The sequence below is a fragment of the Diabrotica virgifera genome, chromosome 2, assembly GCF_917563875.1.
Source record: "Diabrotica virgifera virgifera chromosome 2, PGI_DIABVI_V3a".
Lineage (NCBI taxonomy): Eukaryota > Metazoa > Arthropoda > Insecta > Coleoptera > Chrysomelidae > Diabrotica > Diabrotica virgifera.
Window position 1 is genome coordinate 40,456,563 of NC_065444.1, and position 22,492 is coordinate 40,479,054.

The window sequence follows — 22,492 nt, forward strand, 5'->3', positions numbered from 1 at the left end:
ACAACTAAAAGTTTGGCGCAGGGTTTAAACAGAGTGGCGGAAGAAATTCGAAATTCATTTCCTACATTTAATAATTTAATTAGCAACGTGAAAAAAATATTTTTAAAATCGCCTGTAAGGATTTAGATATATAAAGAAAAATTACCAAATACTTCTTTGCAACCGGAGCCTATAATATATAAGTTGGGGAAAATATTTAAAAGCTGGCTGTTTTTATGCGGAACATTTTCTCCCTATAAAAGAACTAATTTTATGTTTTGAAGAAACAAATATTGGTGCGATTTCAAAATGCAAATCAATTTTAGAAAACAGATCACTGCACAATGAGCTTTGTTTTATTAAATCGAATAATTATGAATTTGTTTAAAAAACCATCCTCAATCTTGAAACTGAATCGTTTCCACTACAAGAGTCTCTTAATTTAATTCAGAAATTTAAGGAAAACGCTGAAGAAGTTTCTGGAAAAATTGGACAATCAGCAAATAAAAAATTTATTGAAACTTTACAGAAAAATAGTGATTTAAAATTATTATTACAGGAAGCAAACCAAATTATTGGTGGCGATTTTGATTTTGATGTTAATACCAATTTAAATGCGGAGATTGTTAATGCTATAAAATTTGCACTAATAACATCAGTTGATGTTGAACAAAGATTGTCAACATACAAATTACTACTAACGGATAGGCGACATAATTTTACTATTGAAAATATTGAAAAACATTTGATTGTGAATTGTTTTTATAAGAAGGAATAAAATGTAGAAACGTAAGTAATAGTAGTAGGTACTAGATAGGTATACATTGGTATATTTAGGTTAATTTTTTCACTATATGTACCTACTTACCGTTATTTAATAAAACTTTTATACATTTTTTAACGCATATTTTCTTGTTACTTTAAAATGTTTTTCACATATTTGGAACATATTTTAAACTCTTAGGGAATATTTTCAACATATTTTACTTATATTTCAGACATATATATGCACATATTTCAGTCAAAACAGAAACATATAATCCGGTCTTTATCATTCCATAGTAGAATTCGAAGCACCGCATGTCAAGAGAATAATTGCGCAATGTAGTAGATGTCAAAAATACAACCACACAAAAAACTTCTGTAATAAACAACCGTGCTGTGTCAAATGCGCAGAACCTCATTACACTAAAGAATGTCCAAGGAAAACCAGAGAGAGTAATGTTAAATGTGCTAACTGTGGTGAAAATCACCCCGCAAATTATAGAGGATGTGATGTTCACAAACAATTACAAAAACTTAAATTCCCTAACTTGAGACGACATAACGCGAGGACAAACCAAGATAGAACTACAACAGTCAACTACGTGCAACCTGGAATAACATACGCACAAGCAACGCAAGCAGTTAACCAGCAAGCCTCCAACCAAACTACTACACAACATATACCAAATCAAACTAATAACCACACAGACATGTCAGAACTGAAAGACATGTTAAAAAAACTGACGGAACAAATGAGCACTATGTTCAACCTCCTGACCATGATTCTCAACCAGAAATGACTCAGTTACTAAAGCTAGTATTATGGAACGCCAATGGCTTAAGTCAACATGTAGAAGAATTAAAACTATTTATTAACACACAAAAAATTGACATAATGCTGATTACAGAAACTCATTTTACATCCAAAAACCACATTAATATTCCACGATTTACAACTTATCATACGCAACATCCCAACGAAAAAGCACATGGAGGCACTGCAATAATAGTTAGTAATAAACTAAAGCACTACGAAATACAAAAACATGAATGTGACTATCTACAGGCCACCAGCATTGTTGTGGAAGATCAACTAGGCCCACTAACAGTATCAGCTATATACTGTCCGCCAAAGCACAATAACAAAACGGAACAGTTTGAAAATTTCTTTAAAACATTAGGAAATAGATTTATAGCAGGAGGAGATTTTAATTCTAAGCATACTACGTGGGGATCCTGAATTATTAGCACAAAAGGCAGAGAACTTCTTAAAGCTATAAATGCGACCAATGCAAATTACCTCACCACAAGGGAACCAACTTACTGGCCTACCGACAATGCAAAAATACCTGATCTATTCGACTTCTATATTGTTAAAGGAATTAATGTTAAATTGGCAAAAGTAGAATCTTGTTACGATCTACCCTCTGACCATTCTAGCGTAATTGCGACATGGTATGCACAAATAACAAACAGTACTAAACAACCATCACTATACAGTAACAAAACAGACTGGAGCATTTTCAAGACTAAACTAGATGAACTAATTGACATAAACATCCCATTGAAAACAGAAAGTGACATCTACGCAGCAGTAGAAAATCTTTAGAAATCTATACAAGAAGCTGCTTGGTATGCTACCCCTGACTGCTACCAAACAGAATTTAAAGAGAATTGCCCAACTGTAATAAAGGAAATGATTGCTAGAAAGAGAAAATTAAGGAGGAATGGCGAAGAAAAAGAACACCTGAGAACAAGACGAAATTAAATAAAATCACCAAGGAAATTAAACTAAAATTTCATAATATCAAAAATAACAAAATACAAGAATATCTTACAGGTTTATCAGCAAACGCAGATAGTGAATATTGTCTTTGGAAGGCCACGAGAAAAGTCAAACACCCGAAACAACAAATACCACCAATACGAAACCAAGAGGGAAACTGGTGTAGAAATAATAAGGAAAAAGCCGAAGCATTTGCAAATCACCTCACTAATGTATTCCAGCCACATCCCATGGAAGATGGTGACACAGAGGAAGAAATAAATGACTTCCTGGAATCGCCCTACCAGATGGACTTACCTATACAAAAAATCACCACTAAAGAAGTTAGAAATATGATCCAGCATGAAATCAGTCCAAAAAAAGCTCACCTGATCAACGGTAAAGTACTGCAGCAATTGACATGCAAAGATCTGAAAATGATAACGCAAGTATTTAATGCAATATTTAGGCTAGGTTACTACCCAGAACAATTGAAAGTTGCTCAAATTATTCTCATACCTAAGCCAGGGAAAAATAAAACTCAGGTGACTTCATACAGACCAATAAGCCTGCTACCTGTTCTATCAAAAATTTTGGAAAAACTTCCCCTTAAACAATTATCCCCAGTCATAGAAGAAAGGAAACTAATTCCCCAACACCAATTTGGGTTCAGAACACAACACGGAACGATAGAACAGGTACATAGACTGGTAAAATACATCAGAAGTGATCTAGAAAATAAAAGGTATTGTTCTGCTGCATTTCTGGACATTGGTCAGGCCTTCGACAAGGTATGGCATGCTGGTATGCTCTTTAAACTAAAGAGAAACCTTCCTCATCCTTTTTATCAAATCCTAAAAAGCTATATTTCCAACCGACATTTCCTAGTCAAGCAGGATAATGAATACACAAGCCTAAGACCAATAAAAGCCGGAGTACCACAAGGAAGTGTCTTGGGACCGATATTGTACTTGCTCTACACTGCTGACCTACCCACAAGTAACAAAACAACGTGTGCAACTTTTTCTGATGACACTGCTGTACTAGCCTCTCACCATGATCCAAATACAGCATCCAGAACCCTTCAGAAAGACCTTAATAATATACAAATATGGCTTAAAAAATGGAAGATAAAGGCGAATGAGAGTAAATCCATCCATGTAACCTTCACCATTAGAAGACAAACATGTCCATCTGTAACATTAATGAAACGCAACTCCCACAAATCGATACTGTTAAGTACCTAGGAATCCATCCTGATAGGAGATTAACTTGGCAAAAACACATTTTTACAAAAAGAAAATAGTCCTGTCGCCAGGGGGGGTACAACGGCCTCCTTTATTCAGATGGACTTATCCAAGTTTTTTTCATGTATTTTGACCCGTAGAATACGAATTTTTTGGGTAACAGTTGATCCGGATGTCGATAAGTTTGTTATTAATCAAGAACTTGAGGAATTACATAACAGAGATTTCTCGCAAAACAAAACATTTTTTTGTATTTTTTGGGTCATTCTAAGTAAAAAATGTTCTAACAAGTTTTCCCGTAGGATGCTCAGCTTTCGAGATAAACGCGGTTGAACTTTCAAAAAATCGGAAAACTGCAATTTTTAAACTCGAGTAACTTTTGATTAAAAAATAAAATAGCAATTCTGCTTAGCGCCTTTGAAAGTTCAAGTCAAATTATATCGGTTTTGATTATTTGCATTGCTAAAAATTTATTGTGTTATTGTTAAACAAAGCTACAAACACCTAGTGCGTGAGTGATGCTTTCTATGATTTCTCATTTAAAATCGAACGAGTAGGTAGAATAGGTACTAGTGCAATCGAGGCTATTTCTACGTAACATGCGTTAAAACGCATGTAAAGGCACGGGAAACACTATGTGTTTATAGCTTTGTTAAACAATAAAAAAATAAATTTTTAGCAATACAAATAATTAAAACCGATATAATTTGACTTAAACTTTCAAATGCGGTAAGCAGACTGGCTATTTTATTTTTTAATCAAAAGTTATTCGGGTTCAAAAATTGCAATTTTTCGATTTTTTGAAAGTTCAACCGCGGTTATCTGGAAAACTAGCCATCCTACGAAAAAAATTGTAGAAACATGTTTTGCTTAGAATGACCCAAAAAATAACAAAAAATGTTTTGTTTTGCGAGAGATCGCGGTTATGTAATTCCTCAAGTTCTTGGTCAATAACAATCTTATCGACATCCGGATCAACTGTTACCCAAAAAATTCGTATTCTACGGGTCAAAATACATGAAAAAAACTTGGGTAAGTCCATCTGAATAAAGGAGGCCGTTGTACCCCCCTGGCGACAGGACTAAAACAACTAGGAATAAAATTTCGTGAAATGTACTGGATCATCGGTCGTAAATCTCAACTATCCCTTGAAAACAAACTGCTGATATATAAAACTATATTAAAACCAGTGTGGACCTATGGTATCCAACTTTGGGGCACAGCCAGTCAAACTAACCTAGAAATATTGCAGAGATGCCAGAACAAAGTCCTTAGAACAATGCTGAATGCCCCTTGGTACGTGCAAAACTATGTGATAGAGCAAGACCTCAATGTGCCATCCATAAAAACAGTAATAACGGAAGATTACAAAAAATATTCCAAGAGACTAGAATCTCATCCAAACGAGTTAGCCAGCAACCTCACTGATGACCACAATGATGTAAGACGCCTGAAGAGATTCAAAGTAGTGGACCTAGCAAGAAGTTTCGAATAATCTGTGATAACTAAACTTATTTTAAAATTGTTTTAATTTAATTTATGTAAAGAGGGTGATCACTGGATCTCCCTCTATTGGTCAAATTTTCAATTTTTGTCAAATAATTTACCTATTGTTCTTAGTTAAGGACAGATTGTAAATATTACAACATTAAAAAAATAAAAAAAAAGATTTATTAAAGAAAAATGTAAAAATAATAATATACATTGTGAACTGTTTTTGGTAATCATTTTAGAGAGGAGACGTGTGAGAGCATATTACACTAAAATAATTTGCAGAGGAGAGATTGGATCAAGATTTTCGTTGTAGAATGCTGTTAATTAGTTCTGTATAATACAGTACACAGTTCTATCCTAGAGAAATAAAACATGAAATATAACCTTGTATTGCATGAACTTAATAATTTCAGAATATGGACCTACCGTTTCTCCCAATGCCTAATAAACTCTACCTTATCGTTGGATATTCGATACCAATTTGTAAAAACATTCATTTTTCCATATTTCTATAAGGAGTGGAAACATGGACTCCCGGAATTACAAGTATGAGACGTATAGTATAGAAGCCTTTGAAATGTGGGTTTTTCGAAGAATGCTGAAGATCGAGGTGCTGAGAAGAATGAGATCTGAGAGAGAACTCCTAAATATTGTAAAATAATAGAAAAACGAGTTACCTAGGACATAATGTACAGAGGAGAAAGATACAACTTTCTACGACTCATAATGAAAGGGAATGTGGAGGGAAAAAGAGCTCCAGGAACAAGAAAATGCTCCTGGCTGAAAAATGTAAGAGACTGGACAGGCATGATCATACATTCGATACTAAGAACAGCTTAAGATAGAGACCAATTTGCTGTAGTTATAGCCAACCTTCAGTAATGGAGAGTGCACTTTAAAAAGTATTAGCTCCCGTTAATATGGTTATATTTTTCTTAAACATATAAAGTTGCCAATATAATAACTACTGAAAGTGCTTCTTTGAGATGAACACATCATCTGCTCTGTTGTATTAATAATAAGTAGACTTAGGCAAATATTCAAATTGCATATTTTGCATATTATGCATAAAATATGCAAAAATGTCAAATTTTGCATATTTCTATAAAAGTATGCATAAAGTGCATATAACTTGTAATTTCATTAGGTGTATAGATATATTCATGAAATAAAATCAACGAAGAGCTTGGAAATCCGAATATATTTTGTTTCAATATTTCTAGATATTTATTGTAATTTTGTCCTTGAATAAGGGTTCCAGAATCTGCTAGTTTATACCTCTATGTAAAAATTTTTATTGGGATGGTCAGTTTTAGAAATCAATTATTATGTTGTAAAATTGATACCGGTAACAACTGTCCTTTTAATATTATTGTGAATTGCAATTTGAAACTGCCGAAAATAAACGCTGTGTTTTCTCGTACAATAGCCTTTAGTTGCGTGCTTCTAATTCAGGCTCATAGTATTTTTTCTTAGATAAAGAGAAAAAAAACAAGAATCTCCTGTAAATATTTGGCGGATCTTTCTGATTTCTTAGTCATATTATCTTGATATTTTCAAGATTTCTAATTTTAATTGTTATGCAAATAGTTACCAGGTCTTTTCTGAAGTACTTAGTGCAAGTACTAGGTGGGACATTTTTAGGAACCATTTAATTTGAAAGCAAAGATTACCGTATATGTATTTGAAAAATGCCCCAGTTACATCAGTTGATGGGGAAAGATTTTTTTATGTACAAATATATTGTACCCACACAGAAACCATAAGTTTTTGTTAGAAAAATTTAAACAGCCGTTAATAATTTAGTGTTAGCACAATTCAAAGTAATATCATTTATTTGTTAAAATACTTAAATAGTTAAATACCTACCTAAGCTTAGTTTGTAAAATAAATAAATGTTAATTACTGTAAATTATGATATAATTAAGATATTTTAAATATTTTGTAAAGAAAACGGATAATACTTTCTGAGTTATGTATATATACAGTAAAACCTGTCAGTAACGGCCACTAAAAATGAAAGAATAATTGGCCGATATAGAAAGGTGGCCGGTATTGCCAGTTTTTGTAGTCTACATATAATTGGTTTGGGGAATTTTTAAACTGGCCGTTAGTGCAGGTGGCCGGTAACACAGGTTTTACTGTAGGTACTTCTATTTTTTTATATGCATATTTTCTAGAAAAACATGTATATTTTTGTGTAAAATGCTGCATATTTATGCGCATATTTCATATGTTTTTATTTGCCTAAGTCTAATTAAGTGTTTTGTTAAAACCTACCTTTTATATCACATTTAAACAAAACTCACACTCAAACAGTTTCATATTATTTAGTAAAGGACTAAGTTGATACCATTCATAAATTCTAAGCAAAACACCTTGAAAATCTAATTCGTCGGTCAGTTATATGTTATCAATTGATAAATTTAGTTGATAAATTACTGAAATATATGAAACGTAAACAATGTTACAGTTACATTAAATATGGTATGCATATTTACTTAGGTCAAAAAACATTACTAACAACTATTATTCGCTTTATCAACTTGGCGATCAAAATTAGAAACTCTAATCTAACATCTGACCGACACTTGGTAATTATTTTTGCAAATGTGATTCAGTTAATGCAGTCTATAAATATATCTGTAAGATCTAACAATAAAACACTGAAAACGTTTGTTTTCTATACTTCCACAAAATTTATTACAACTATCTGACTACAACTGTTTCGGCAGAGTGCCTTTCTCAAGTGATATAGTTTACAATGTGTTTGCCTTTTTAAGTCTTTAACTGAAGAGGTTGAGGAGTGGGGAGCTGTTTGTCTCGAGTTGGTCATTCAGAATTATATCTGTATTTTTCAGTTTATTAATTTCCATAGATTCTAAAAAAGATAGCTTAAGGCCTTTATTTTGAATATGCAGAATTTGAAACTCTTCATTGAAAGAATGATTATGATCTAGAAGGTGAAGTGCGTATGTATAAGTTTCTGTTTTTCTATTGTTGAAAGCCTTTTGTGTTCTGCTATCCGTTTGTCAAAAGTTCTGCCAGTTTGACCAATGTACGTTTTCGGACAGTCACCACAAGTTAGTTAGTTTGTACACACCACTCTGTAGTGGTTTTCTCTTTCGGCTTTTATTGTTCTTAATATATTTGCTTAAGTTGTTGTTAGTTCTGAAAGCTGGTGATATTCCTTTCTTTTTTATGTATCTGGCTATTTTTGTTGTTATCTTGCCAGTATATGTAAGAGAGCAGAAGGTACTAGGTTCTTTCTGTGGTGGTGGATATACTAATTTCAGGGCTTTCTTATGGAGTTTTTGGTTTAAAATTTTGTTAACTGTTTGTTCGTTATAGCCGTTGTTTACTGCTATTTGTTTAATGATGTTTAGTTCTATCTCTCTACGAAAACGTACATCGGTCAAACTGGCAGAACTTTTGACAAACGGATAGCAGGACACAAAAGGGCTTTCAACAATAGAAAAATAGAAACTTCTACATACGCACTTCACCTTCTAGATCATAATCATTCTTTCAATGAAGAGTTTCAAATTCTGCATATTCAAAATAAAGGCCTTAAGCTATCTTTTTTAGAATCTATGGAAATTAATAAACTGAAAAATACAGATGTAATTCTGAATGACCAACTCGAGACAAACAGCTCCCCACTCCTCAACCTCTTCAGTTAAAGACTTAAAAAGGCAAACACATTGTAAACTATATCACTTGAGAAAGGCACTCTGCCGAAACAGCTGCTGTAGTCAGATAGTTGTAATAAATTTTGTGGAAGTATAGAAAACAAACGTTTTCAGTGTTTTATTGTTAGATAAAATGAACTTCCATCAAGTAACGGTCGAATCCATCAATTATATCTGTAAGAGTTGTGAAAATGAAATAGGTCTGGATCCCGCGTATGAAAAAAAGTTGAGTAATAGCAAGCTAAAAATTTGTTAATAGCTTAAGGATGTCTAGTCGGACAAACTTTGATGTATGGGAACACTGGAACAGGGAAAGTTTTCAATTGTGGAACAGGTTAAAAATTTGGAACGTCAGACCACGAAAACGTCCCATGTATTTTGTCGGATAGAACTTCCAATTGATTTGTTACCCTTTCATTAATCTCTCATGCAAAAATCAGACTGCTATTTGTCACCTGTCATAATTCCTGTCATTTGACATGTTCTACGTGTTCCACTCACTAAAATGCCCAGTTGGTGATAAATTGCACGCTGATTTTTGCAGGACAGTTTAATGAAAGGGTAACAAATTAATTGGAAGTTCTGTCCGACAAAATACATGGGACGTCTTCGTTGTCTGACGTTCCAAATTTTTAACCTGTTCCACAATTAAAACTTCCCCTATTCCATTGTTCCCAAGTTTGTCCTACTAGACACGCTTAAGCTATTAAGAAATTTTCAGCTTGCTATTAATTAACTTTTTTTTCGTACGCGGGATCCAGAGCTAAAATTAATATATTCATATTCCAAATAGGAAATTAATTATACGAAATTTTTTTATTGAGAATAATTTTTATTTAAATTTGAATGTACACAAGTACATATATTGTGCAGGTGATAATTGTGCTGACAACAACTATCAAGTAGCAGTAGCACTAAAGGAGTGGAAGGAAGGATTGATAATAAAAATGCCTTAAAAAGTAGACCTGAGTAGATGCAATAAGTGGCGTACAATAACACTACGCAAAGTGCTGAAAAGTGCATCAAAAGGATGCAAAGTGCTCAAAATAGAGCACAATGGACAAAAATGAGGGAGACCTATGTCCAGCAGTGGAGGCAAAGGGCTGGATGATGCTGAATAACACTACGAATAACACCATATCTAAAGTGTTGACCAAAATCATATTGGAAAGACTGAAGCCGAAACTAAATAAAAAACTGAGAAACAACCAAGCTGGCTTCCATGCCAAACGTTCCATCATTGACCACATTTGCACCCTTAGAATTATTTTGGAACGAACAAGTGAATGTGAGTGTTACAGACTTCGAAAAGGCCTTTTGACAGTGTAAATAGGAAAATCTTAAGATTATATTATAAGATACCACTAAAAATCATAAACTTTATTAAACTCCTTTACGAAGTGCACAAAGCCAAACTGGAACATTCCAGTAAAGTAACAGAAGAAATAACCTTAGGAAGTGCAGTTGAACAGGTTGTACCATCCCCTACCCTATTCCATATTATGATAGATTTGGTGATGAGAAAAGTAATTGACGATTGAACAGGCATCAGGTGGAACCTATTCAAAGAGTTAAAAAAATTTTAAATTTGCAGATGACACCTGCCTAACTGAACACCGAAATTTAAAATATGCAAATTAAAATTGACACATTTAATCATTGACACATTAGCATAATGATACCAATGTTCAAGAAAAAAGACAAAGAAGACCCCAACAATTATAGAGGTATAGAGGATTTGGTGATGAGAAAAGTAATTGACGATTGAACAGGCATCAGGTGGAACCTATTCAAAGAGTTAAAAAAAATTTAAATTTGCAGATGACACCTGCCTAACTGAACACCAAAATTTAAAATATGCAAATTAAAATTGACACATTTAATCATTGACACATTAGCATAATGATACCAATGTTCAAGAAAAAAGACAAAGAAGACCCCAACAATTATAGAGATATAAATCTACTGAACACCGCACTTAAGCTAACCACAAAAGTTCTAACCAACAAAATCAATAAACTAACAACTTTATCAGATGATCAACAAGGATTCAGATCCGGAAGATCCTGCGTAGACGCCGAATTTGTACTGAGACAAATCACAGAAAAGACCATTGAGTACAATAAACCAGGATTTTATTTGTTTTATAGATCTGAAGACGTCCTACATTTACTGTACAGAAGAAACATACCAATCAATATTATACAAACCATCGAAAATATCTACTTTCATAATCAAATACAAGCAAAGATAAATGGAAAACTAACGCAGTTTATACCAGTACAAAACGGAGTCAGACAAGGTGACTTGTTAAGCCCACTGCTCTTTCATATAATAATGGACGAAATAATAGAAACAGTATGTAAAGTTCAGAGTTACAGAATGGGGAACAAAGAAATCCAAATATTATGTTATGCAGACGACGCCGCATTAATCGCCGAGACCGAAGACGATCTCCAAAGATTAACACACATCTTCAATACAACAGGCAAGAAATAAAATTTGATAATATCAGCAGAAAAAACCAAATGTATGACAACATCCAAATACCCACTATGACGTAAAATCGAAATTGATGGGAAAATAATAAAGCAGGAAGCATGGTTTAAATATCTGGGAATAAATATAACCAGTTACGGAGATGTTGAAGAGGAAGTACGACAACAAAGCTTAAAAGCAAGTAAAGCGGCGGGATCTCTTAATGACACAATCTGGAAGAAAAAACAACTAACACAAGACACAAAAACAAGAATTTATAAAGCAGCAATTAGACCTATATTGACATACACGGTGGAGACAAGACCTAACACATCTAAAACGCGACGACTACTAAAAACAACAGAGATGAAAATACTACGACGAATATCAGGGAAAAGTCTGTTGGATAGAGAGAGAAGCGAATAAATAAGAAGATCATGAAATGTAGAAAACATAAATGGATACATACGTACATAAGTGGAACGAACACATTAGTAGAAAGACAGAGGATAGGATAGTACGAATAGCACGAGATAAGTCACCAAATGGACGAAGAAATATTGGCAGACCAAGAAAAAGATGGTGCGATAAGTTAAACAAGTTAGGAGGCTAATACTGAAGAAGAAACGGTTTTAAAGCCTACATACAAGAACAAAGAAGAAGAAGAAGCCTAGTACTCCGAAACGATCAGACTCAGAATAAACACAGAGAAAACCAAACTTTTAAAAAATATTAACCAACTAAATAATAAAATAATGATAAACGGAGAATGTAGAAGAGGAAGGACTTTTACTTATCTGGGATCAGTCATGGGACGGAGTGGGGATGTAAAAAGGATATACAGACGAAAATAATAAAGGTCCAAGAAGGTTCAACGCTTTCAAATTTACGCTATTTAATAAAATTTGGCAAACGAAACCTCGGAAAACGAAAAACCAAATATCAGAAACAACAAAAATTAAAGCCTTTAATAGCATCCAAAGTATGTCTTTTTCTCTTTATAAGCCATTTTGTTTATTCATTAGCGGATTCATACCTCTATGGAAGGTTGTCAATCCATCTTTTTTTTTCAAAGAATTGTTTAAACGTACCAATATATTAGCTGACATGAAACTTCAACCACGGACAGACAAATTCAATGTAATTAACCCTCTACTTAGGAAAATTAAGGAAACTTCATGGACATAAGTTTTTATTTATGTCGTTTATGTAGTTTGAGTTTATGTTTTTATGTCTTTTGGATGGTGTCTCATTGGAAGTCTCCCAAGGCAAATATCTAGGTCCGCCACTGATATCATGACGTAACAAGTATATCCTCGTCCAATTTACTTACCGTTGCACGTCATCCGCGCCATAGCCTGTGACACGATACCAACACGAAATATTTAGGCGGCGGGTGTGTTCTTCTTTAGAATCAAAATTATTCTAAAGGGGAACACACCTACCGCCTAGATATTTCGTGTTGGTATCGTGTCACAGGCTATGGCGCGGATGACGTGCAACGGTAAGTAAATTGGACGAGGTATATGTACGTACCATCATCGAAAGGGTTTTTGTGTAGTACACAAAAGCGATATAATTGAAACTCATAGTTACTATCATATCACCTATTGGATTACAACTTCTGTTGAGATTTGAATTCTTTTCTCCTCCCTTGTCATCATAATTAAGCCTTCTGCATCTAAAAGAACAAAACAAACACAGCAGATATACAACCACTACAAACGAATCAGAAACGAAACGAATACTTTAGTGAGACAAATAAAAAAGGAACACTGGCAGAGTTTTTCAAAACAGATGGAACAGGACTTCCACGGAACACAAAAAGAAGTATGGAGAATGATCAGAGGACAAAGAAAGGAGATGAACGAATTAATAAAAGCGAAACACAATCAGAAGGAAACATGGGCAGACTACTTTCGATCTCTATTTGCTAAAGGCGACGATAATGAACCACCAACATCTGAAGTTACGACACACGAAGAAATAAACATCGACGAGGGAGAGGTAAAGGAAGCATTAAGAAAATTAAAAAACAGATAATCTCCAGGAGACGCCAGAATATTGAACGAACTCCTAAAGTACAGAGGACAAGATCTAACTAAACAACTAATAAAACTACTACAAAAAATAATAGAACAAAACAGAATACCACAAGAATGGAGATCAAGCATCCTAATACCTCTCTTCAAGAAAGGAGACAAATCGTACCCGGAGAATTGCAGAGGAATTAACTTATTAAACACAACATTAAAATTAACAACCAAAGTGATAACAAACAAATTGAATGAAATTATACCATTAGCAGAAGAACAACAAGATTTTAGGTCGGGAAGGTCATGCACTGACGCTATATTTATAATGAGGCAAGTTTAAGAGAAATCGTTGGAATACAGCAAACCAGCATATTTATGTTTCGTGGACCTTAAGAAAGCATTTGACAGGGTCAAACTAAAGGACGTTTTCCATTTGTTATACTCGGGAGACGTACCTCTAGGAGTAAAATTAAAACGATCGAAAACATCTACCAGAACCACACAATAAAAGTAAAAGTGGAAGATGAACTAACTAACCCAATTGAAGCCGGCAATGGGATAAGACAGGGGGATTCCTTGAGTCCTTTATTGTTCAACCTGATCATGGACAAAATAATAAAAAAAGTAAGAACTAAAAAAGAATAAAAAATAGGAGACAAACAACTTAAAATAATCTGCTATGCAGACAATGCAATACTAATCTCTCAAAGTGAAGATGATTTACAACGTATGCTGCACTAATTTAACATAACCGCCAGAAAATTTAATATGTTAATAATTATTACTTATTAATAATATTATTAATAATTATTACTATAAGAGTAATTATTACCCCAAGAAAGACAAAATGCATGGTTATAACAGCAGATCCAATAAAATGTAAATTGGAGCTGGAAGGTCAGATAATAGAACAAGTAATGGAGTTTAAATACCTAACCTAGGCATCACACTATCTAGCTACGGAAGGCTCGAAGCAGAAGTGGAAGATCAAGTGAATAGAGCAAACAGAGCCGCAGGTTGCATGAATGACACAATATGGAGAAATAAAAATATCGGAAAAGAAATGAATGGCAGAATTTCCAAAACAGTCATCAGATCGATAATGACAAACGCGAGAGAAAGACGACCCGACACAGAGAGGACATAAAGCTAGAAGTGCAGATATACGACGGAGATGCAAGGTGGATAACATTAATAACGTCAAGAAACAGAAGAATAGAATGGAATGACCACATAAGCCGAATAACAACAAATGGACTAGTAAGGACAGCGAGAGAAGGTTCCCCAATAGGAAAACGATCGATGGGAAGGCCACGAAAACGATGGAACCACAACTAGGGCTTACAATACCGGAATTCCGGGATCCCGAATACCGGGATCCCGAACGATTTCATTCCGGTATTCGATACCGGTATTTATAATAAAAATACCGGTATTTCGGCATTAGCTTAACTAATAAAAAGTGAATTGATTCACAATAAACTTTCTTCTAAGATATTTTTTACTATTACAAGTAAATATTTTTGAAGATGAACAATCAATATCATTGTAAAAAATATTTATTAAACACGTTTATTACACATAAAAGTCAAGTATTAGCGCTTTCTAAAAGCGTGAATGTCGTTAATTAAAAGCGAAGAGTTATATCAGCTTCTACATATAACCAAATTATTAAATCTCGTCTATACAAATACATAAAATGAGTTATATAAAAATTGTTAAATATTTCAAATTAGACTACTTTATTTTATAAATAAGCCGTAAGATTTATTAATCAGAATTGTTTTTACATTTTCAGATCTATTTTTCATTTTTTTGTGTATTGAGGTGTATAAATAGGCTCACTTATTTTCTGAATTATTAATAATAATTGAAAATATATGTATAGCGGTCTAAATACAGAGTAATCCATATAAAATATTTGTCACAGTAAGTTAATCTTTGTATTAATATATTTTAAAGTTAAATTAATTTACAAATAGTAAGGACACCGCACACATCTTATGGAAAATATAACGCCACTCAAATTCAATAAAATTTATATGAATAGATTCGTTTCAAATTTACGGTCAATTTTTGTTATTGCGTTAACTCTTTATTTTCAATAATAAGAGCAGAAATTGATATAAATAAATCTGAAATCAAATGGGTACGTACATAAGTTAGAGAAAGAAAAAATATTTTAAAATACCCAAATTATCGGTACTCCATAAATCAGCGGATTAGTTTCACTAATCCGCTTAGGCCCAGCGGGGTTTAAGCTGTTTTGAATAGCACCCAGGGCAATAGTGATTGTAACTGACCCATTTATGAACTCCAAAAATGTGATTTCGATAAACTATAATTACAATTTGCGCCGTAATTAATCATAGCTAAGAGTTGGCGCAATGATAAGAATTGACCGTTAATTTAAAACGAATTTATTCATATAAATCTTATTGAATTTGAGTGACATTATATTTCCCATAAGATGTGTGCGGTGTCATAAGTAAAAGTACTATCCTCTTATATGCAAAATTTATCCTAGAATCAAATATATAGATTTTCTATTTGCACATTTTTTATATCTGTCTATTTCTGCTCTCTATGTAATGTTATAAACAACATCTACTCATTTTAAAACAAAATTTAATAAGTTTCATATATTATTTAATAACTAGTCGATATAACAACTGAGGATACCTAATAGATATAACGTGTATATTTTTTATTCATAATACCGGTTTTAATACCGGGATCCCGGTATTTGAAATTTTAAATACCAAATACCGGTATTGAGATTTTGGCTCGGTATTGTAAGCCCTAACCACAACTTACTAGAGGTACATTGAAAAAACAGACAGAGTCATGTCTATACAAAAAGAAGAAGAAGAATAAGCATCTAAAATTGAACATAGACCACCCGTAATTTCTTCCAGTTCTGTTGGTCATGATTTTCCTGTTGATAATTCCCAGTGACTCTTTGGAGATCTTTTTTCGTATTTTGTTCATCTCATCAAATTGCCTAGTACAGTTTTACAGTTTTCTTATCTCTATATCAATTCCTATAACCCAAGGATGGTATTAAAGGTGAGAAATTTTACCGAGGACCTCCGGTTTTAGAGTTGCAACCGGAAGTACTGTTCTAAAGTCGCCCAAATAGTACAAGCGGTATATAATTCGACGCGTCTTAGCAAGAGTAGAATAAATATAGAGCATCATGTACCTAGTAATAATCCGTTGGCATCCAATGTAAGCCAAATTATTTAACAAATTTCACCATGTAGTTAGAACATACATCTTGACCAGTGTTTGGCATTGTGGCTATTTAGCAAGGACAGAGAGTAAGTAATCGTAACCACACTTTCCAATTTTTTAACATTCAAAATTTCACCCTTTTTCAATTTTACTAAGTGAGATTACTTACTTTTAGGTTCACTGATGATGGACTGATAAGTCCGAAAACGTTTTGAACGTTATCCGTTTGGATTTAAAAAATTTTTTTAGAATTTTATTAAATATACTAACTACACTAGGGAGTTTTACTTCATGTTAATTTTATTTAACTAGATGGTATACAGCCAGCCTTCGGGTATTATCCCGTTTTATTTTAGAATAAATATATTATAATGCCGATTTTTATATCACTTCTGGTTAAAAAGGCATTACCAGAAGTGTCAAATTATAGTCACAGAAATAGTACAGTGTGATATATCAATTACCTCGTATTGAAAAGTCGAGCTAAAAATTTTATTTTAGGTTTCGATATCATTTCCGGTTAAAAAATTATGACCGCAGCTTTGGAAAAAACAACTCAAACAGTGAAATTTACGCAAAATTAAACGAAGACACAAGTTACACAAGTTCAAATATCGGTTTCTAGTTCTATTTCCGGTTACGTTGGGTGAAAACCTAGGACTAAAGTCCAATAAACTGATTGTTTATGAATACTATGGGTTATGTTGATTCATAGGCAAGGTTTAAATTTTGTTGATATAATTTATTGACAGCATAAATAACAAGTTCTTGTTGATCATTTAATATAATTTTTCAGTAAATTATTTAGTCCGTTCTTTAACGGTAAAATATTACAAAACCTCTAAATTTTAAAGAACCGCTTGAATTGACATGAAATTTGGCATACACATAGCTAATAAGTCAAAGAAAAAAAGTGATATTGTGCCGATATGTGCTCTTGCCCTGGGGGTGGTTTTCACCCCCTCTTGTTGGTGAAAAAATATTCGTCCAAAGAAAGTCAGGAAATGGATAAACTGGCTAATTTTAAATAACTTTTTTTCTATAGAGTTTTTTCACTAATTCCATACTTTTCGAGTTATTTGGCAGTGAATATGTTCATTTTTTCAACAAAATAACCACGTTTTTGAACGGTTTTTCGCAAAAAACTCAAATAGTAAGTATTTTGTCGAAAAAACATTCTTAGCAAAAATATAGCCTGTAAAAATTTTTAAAAAATGGTGTATACATCACGTCTCTATACCTAGTAGAAGCAGAGTTATAGCTAATGAAAAATAGGTTCATATTCGTCAAATTCCAATTGGAATAATTTAACGTGGAATAACCAAAAATGAAGCACATTTCGGGGAAAACTCATTACCACTTATTTAAAGTGTTTAAAAAAGCTTCATTTTTGTTTTATAAAAAAAATTTGTAGCATCAAAATTAAACAAGTTACGCTCAAAATAATGTTAGTCCCTTTTGGTTTTGGTAAAAAAATCGAGAAAATCACCCCCTAATTAGTATCTTAAATGAACTTAATCGATACGACTTCACAAGTTTCTTGACTCGTGTATATATTGTTTATATGATCTGTAAGTTTCATCGGTTCAAAGTCCTTACTATTGAAAGGGCTGTAGTTAAAAGGGGTTGAACGAGTCACTGATAACGAATGTATGCAAATTTAGAAACACCAAATCCTAATCAATTTTTATCTAATAGAAAAACAAAAAAATACATGACATTCAGAAAAGCAAATCTATGTTTTTTTGTTGTTCGAGATTTTTGGTATCTCTAACAATTTTTCAGTTATTTTGAAACGAGCATATTTTTCAAAATTTAAATTTTTAAAAATTTTACTTTGAAACCAAATTGTTTCAAAAATAAGCACTTTGTATCGATGAAACTTACAGATCATATAAACACAACCTAAGTAAAATAATTTGTGGAGCGGTAACGATTAATTTCATTTAAGTTGCTAATTAGGGGTTGGTCTTCTCGGTTTTTTTTTGCAAAAACAAAAGGAAACAACTTTATTTTGAGCGTAACTTGCTTCAATTTAATGCTATAAACTTTTTGTAAAAACAGAAATAAATCTTTTTTTAAATACTTTAAAAAAGTTATAATGGGTTTTCCCCAAAAAGTGCTGAATTTTTTCGATATTTCACTTCGAAATATTCTATTTGAAATTTGGTGAATATACATCTATGTTTCATTGGCTATAACTCTAGTTCTGCGAGATCCAGAGACCTAACACGTACACCATTTTTTTTTACTTTTTTATAGGCTATATTTTTGCTAAGAACGTTTTTTCGACAAAATACTTACTTTTTGAGTTATTTGCGAAAAACCGTCTAAAAATGTGGTTATTTTGTTGAAAAATGAACATATTCACTCGCAAATAACTCAAAAAGTGTTGACTTGGCGAAAAAGCTCTATGGAACAAAAGTTACTTAAAATTAGTTAGTTTACCCATTTCCGGACTTATTTTGGACATATATTTTTTCACCCCCAAGAGGGGGTGAAAGTCACCCCCAGGGCAAAAGCACACATCGGCACAATATCACTTTTTTCTTTGACATGTAAGCTATAAGCATGCCAAATTTCATGTCAATCCAAGCGGATCTTTAAAATTTAGAGCAAATACCGTGAAAGAATGGACTATATTCAGCGTTCAGAGTAAATATATTAAACATTGGAAATAGTATTAATTAAATTCATCAAAGCTCATGAAAAACAAAATACAAAAAACGTGTAAACAATAAGCTTAATGAGTTTATTAGTGTAAATATTTATTTTCCTGTAAAATGTATTGTTAATAATGTGAAAATTTGTAAAATTATATTTTTCAATAGTTATCTACACATAAATAAATAATATAATTACCTGGTTTTTGTATTTGAGACACTTTTTTGAAATATTCTTCGTAAGTCAATTACAAACAAATCACTGTTTACTTTTAGTTAATTTATTACCAAGAACTTATTGGTACTAGTAAATTTAATCCGTTGGGACCATTCTTTACTAAAAGTATTAAAAATAAGTTGTGACAGATGGCGCTAAAAATTTTTATTGCCTATACAACGTAGGTCTATCAAGAGTTGTTCAGCAATAAAAATTAATTTTAATATTATTCGTTTTTATAGGTTGATTTTTATAAATTTGCATTGTGTGGGAGATATCTTTTATACCTTTTTGAATATGTATATAAATTTTTGTGAAAATGGTTTTAAAATTTTTATAGGCTATTGATGTTTCTGCGTTATCAGATATATTTTATCAGTATTAGAAAGATTGAAACAGTAGATGACAACAAAGGTTTAAAGATAATGAAAAGAAAACTCAGACAAAGTTAAAAAGAAATATACAAGCCGAAAGAAAAAGACGGAAAGGCAACAATAGATAAACAAAACATTCTAAAAATAACTAGAGAGTTTTATAAAGACCTTTATATCAGTCAAAGACCACAAGAGAATTTACCGACACGAGTAAGGACTCTCGTAAATCATGGATCTGAAGTGCTTTTACCCATTACAGTGTCAGAAGTCACATCAGCTTTAAAGGAAACGAAGAACCATCCATCACCTGGTCATGATGGACTCATTATTGAGGCAATAAAAGCAGGAGAAGAAATTATATTGAAATCATCAAGCGAGCTGTTTATTAATTACATGTGGATAATATTCCAAAAGACTGCAACAATGCAGTGAAAAAAATACCAAGTTTTTTGTGCAGTGAAAGTCTTGCTGTCTGATTCTAGTAGAAGCTTGTCACAGTTCGGATGTCCTTATTATCAATTCCTATGTTTTGTAGAATTTCAATTAGTTGGTCATGTCATATATTGTCAAAGGTCTTCGAGTATTCTACAAAGTACATGTAGACATCCTTGTTCATATTTCTACACCTCTGTACTAAAGGCTGTATGACACTATGCATTTTCTTGTATCATTTCTAATATCGTTTCTGATATCGTTTCTTGTATACATTTTCTTGTATCATTTCTTGTACGTACATTTGTGCCCTGTATGACACTATGCAAGTTCTTGTATCGAAAACTGTATGAAATTCGGCACGTGATTGGTCGAAATTTTGTTTGTCACCCTGTCACGTTACATTGGTATGTTAGTACTGCGTCTACAGCTGATTTTAAGGATTTTATAAAATTTATAAACTTTTAAAAACAAATATTTTAATGTTATAATAACTAGAATTTTTACGTTGACTGTTGATTATTTGTGTTTTTTATTTTGTTTTGATATTTGTGCTAAAATATTTGCATTATAATTATCTTCAGTTTGATCCAAATTGGAACTATTGTATTTTCCTCTATTAAAAAATTATGCAATATGAAACCCAAAGTTATTCTAAATATATGGTTATTAGTAGAACAGTAGTCCATACCAAACGGTATATTAAGTATCAATAAAATATTTATTAAATAATACCTACAAAACACAAATAAATTCATCAAGAAATAAATCATATGATCTCATTTTCAGCCGCCATTATGACATTTAGAATTTAGAAGTTTTACCAGCAGGTTTTACGTTTTTGCTCTTTGCGCAGAAATTGGCGCAGTTATTGTACAAGAATCTGTGCCTGACACAAATTCTTGTATCGTTTCTGATATCGTTTCTTGTATCTGTGTATGACACTATACATTTTTTTGACATATCAGAAACGATATTAGAAATGATACAAGAAAATGCATAGTGTCATACAGCCTTAATACTTGCAGGCACAAAATTGCCTCCCTTGTGTCCAAAGCGTTCCTAAAACCAAATTGTAACTAGTCGATTTTCGCTTCACACTTATTGTAGATTCTGTTATATTATGATTTTGGTGAAGACTTTGGTGATATGATTAATTAGGCTTATCAGTCTATGTTGGTCACAAAATTTAGTAGTTTTTGGGTATGGCCACGAAGGTTGATTGTAATCAATTTTCCGGAATTCTGCCGCTGTCGTATATATTATTTTAAAAAGAGTGATTATGGTTTCTAGGAATGGTCCGTTTCGCATAAGAGTTTTAGCACTTCAGCATGGATATTTTCTGGTCCTGAAAATTAGTTATTTTTGAGGAACCGAATTGCTTTTTTTACCTCTGAATTAAGAATGGAAGGACTGCATTCGACAATTTCAATTGAGTAATTATTTAGGCTGTTCTTTATCATAAGAAAACTCCACATACTATAACCGATTCGTCGGGAAAAATGATAATAGACGAACACGAAATTCGAACTACCTGGTATAATTATATAAATGAACTGTATAATGATGATAGACCCGAAGAACTGGAGACTTTAGATGAAGGTGAAGGACCAGAAATACTAAAATCAGAAATACTACATGCTATAAAATTGTCAAAAAAACAAGAAAGCCGTTGGTCCTGACAACATACCTACAGAAATGGTGAAGCTCATAAATGAGGAAAACATTGGAATACTAGTCAAACTTTTCAATGATGTTTATTCGACTGGTGATATCCCTGAAGATTGGTTAAAGTCCGAATTCATAACCCTACCAAAAAAACAACGTCCGAAAAACTGTAGCGATTATATAATGATAAGCCTTATGAGCCACACTTTGAAAATCTTTCTACGTATCATCCACAGTAGAATCAATGATAAATGTGAAGAAGACCAGAATGAAACACAATTTGGCTTCAGAAATGGACTAGGAACCCGGGACGCACTTTTTGCACTAAATGTATTATTGCAGAAATTCCGAGATCGCATGAAAGACGTCTTTGCTGTATTTATTGACTATGAGAAGGCCTTTGATCGAGTACAACAACACAAATTAATTAAAATATTAAAGGATA

General features: G+C 32.6%; 1 protein-coding gene across 3 annotated transcripts in view; it reads right to left on the reverse strand.

Moving 5' to 3' along the window:
* Window positions 1-22,492, reverse strand: part of LOC114328486 (facilitated trehalose transporter Tret1-like) — a 100,329-nt gene that overhangs the window by 32,083 nt on the left and 45,754 nt on the right. The window contains exon 1 of one of the 3 annotated variants that reach the window (XM_028277344.2): window positions 19,556-19,768. The exons of 1 other annotated variant lie outside the window; for it this stretch is intronic. The gene's annotated coding sequence lies outside the window, so the exon portion shown is untranslated. Of the gene's footprint in view, window positions 1-7,530; window positions 7,663-19,555; window positions 19,769-22,492 lie in introns of those variants that run through there. One more of the 3 variants, XM_028277345.2, reaches the window with a different exon arrangement.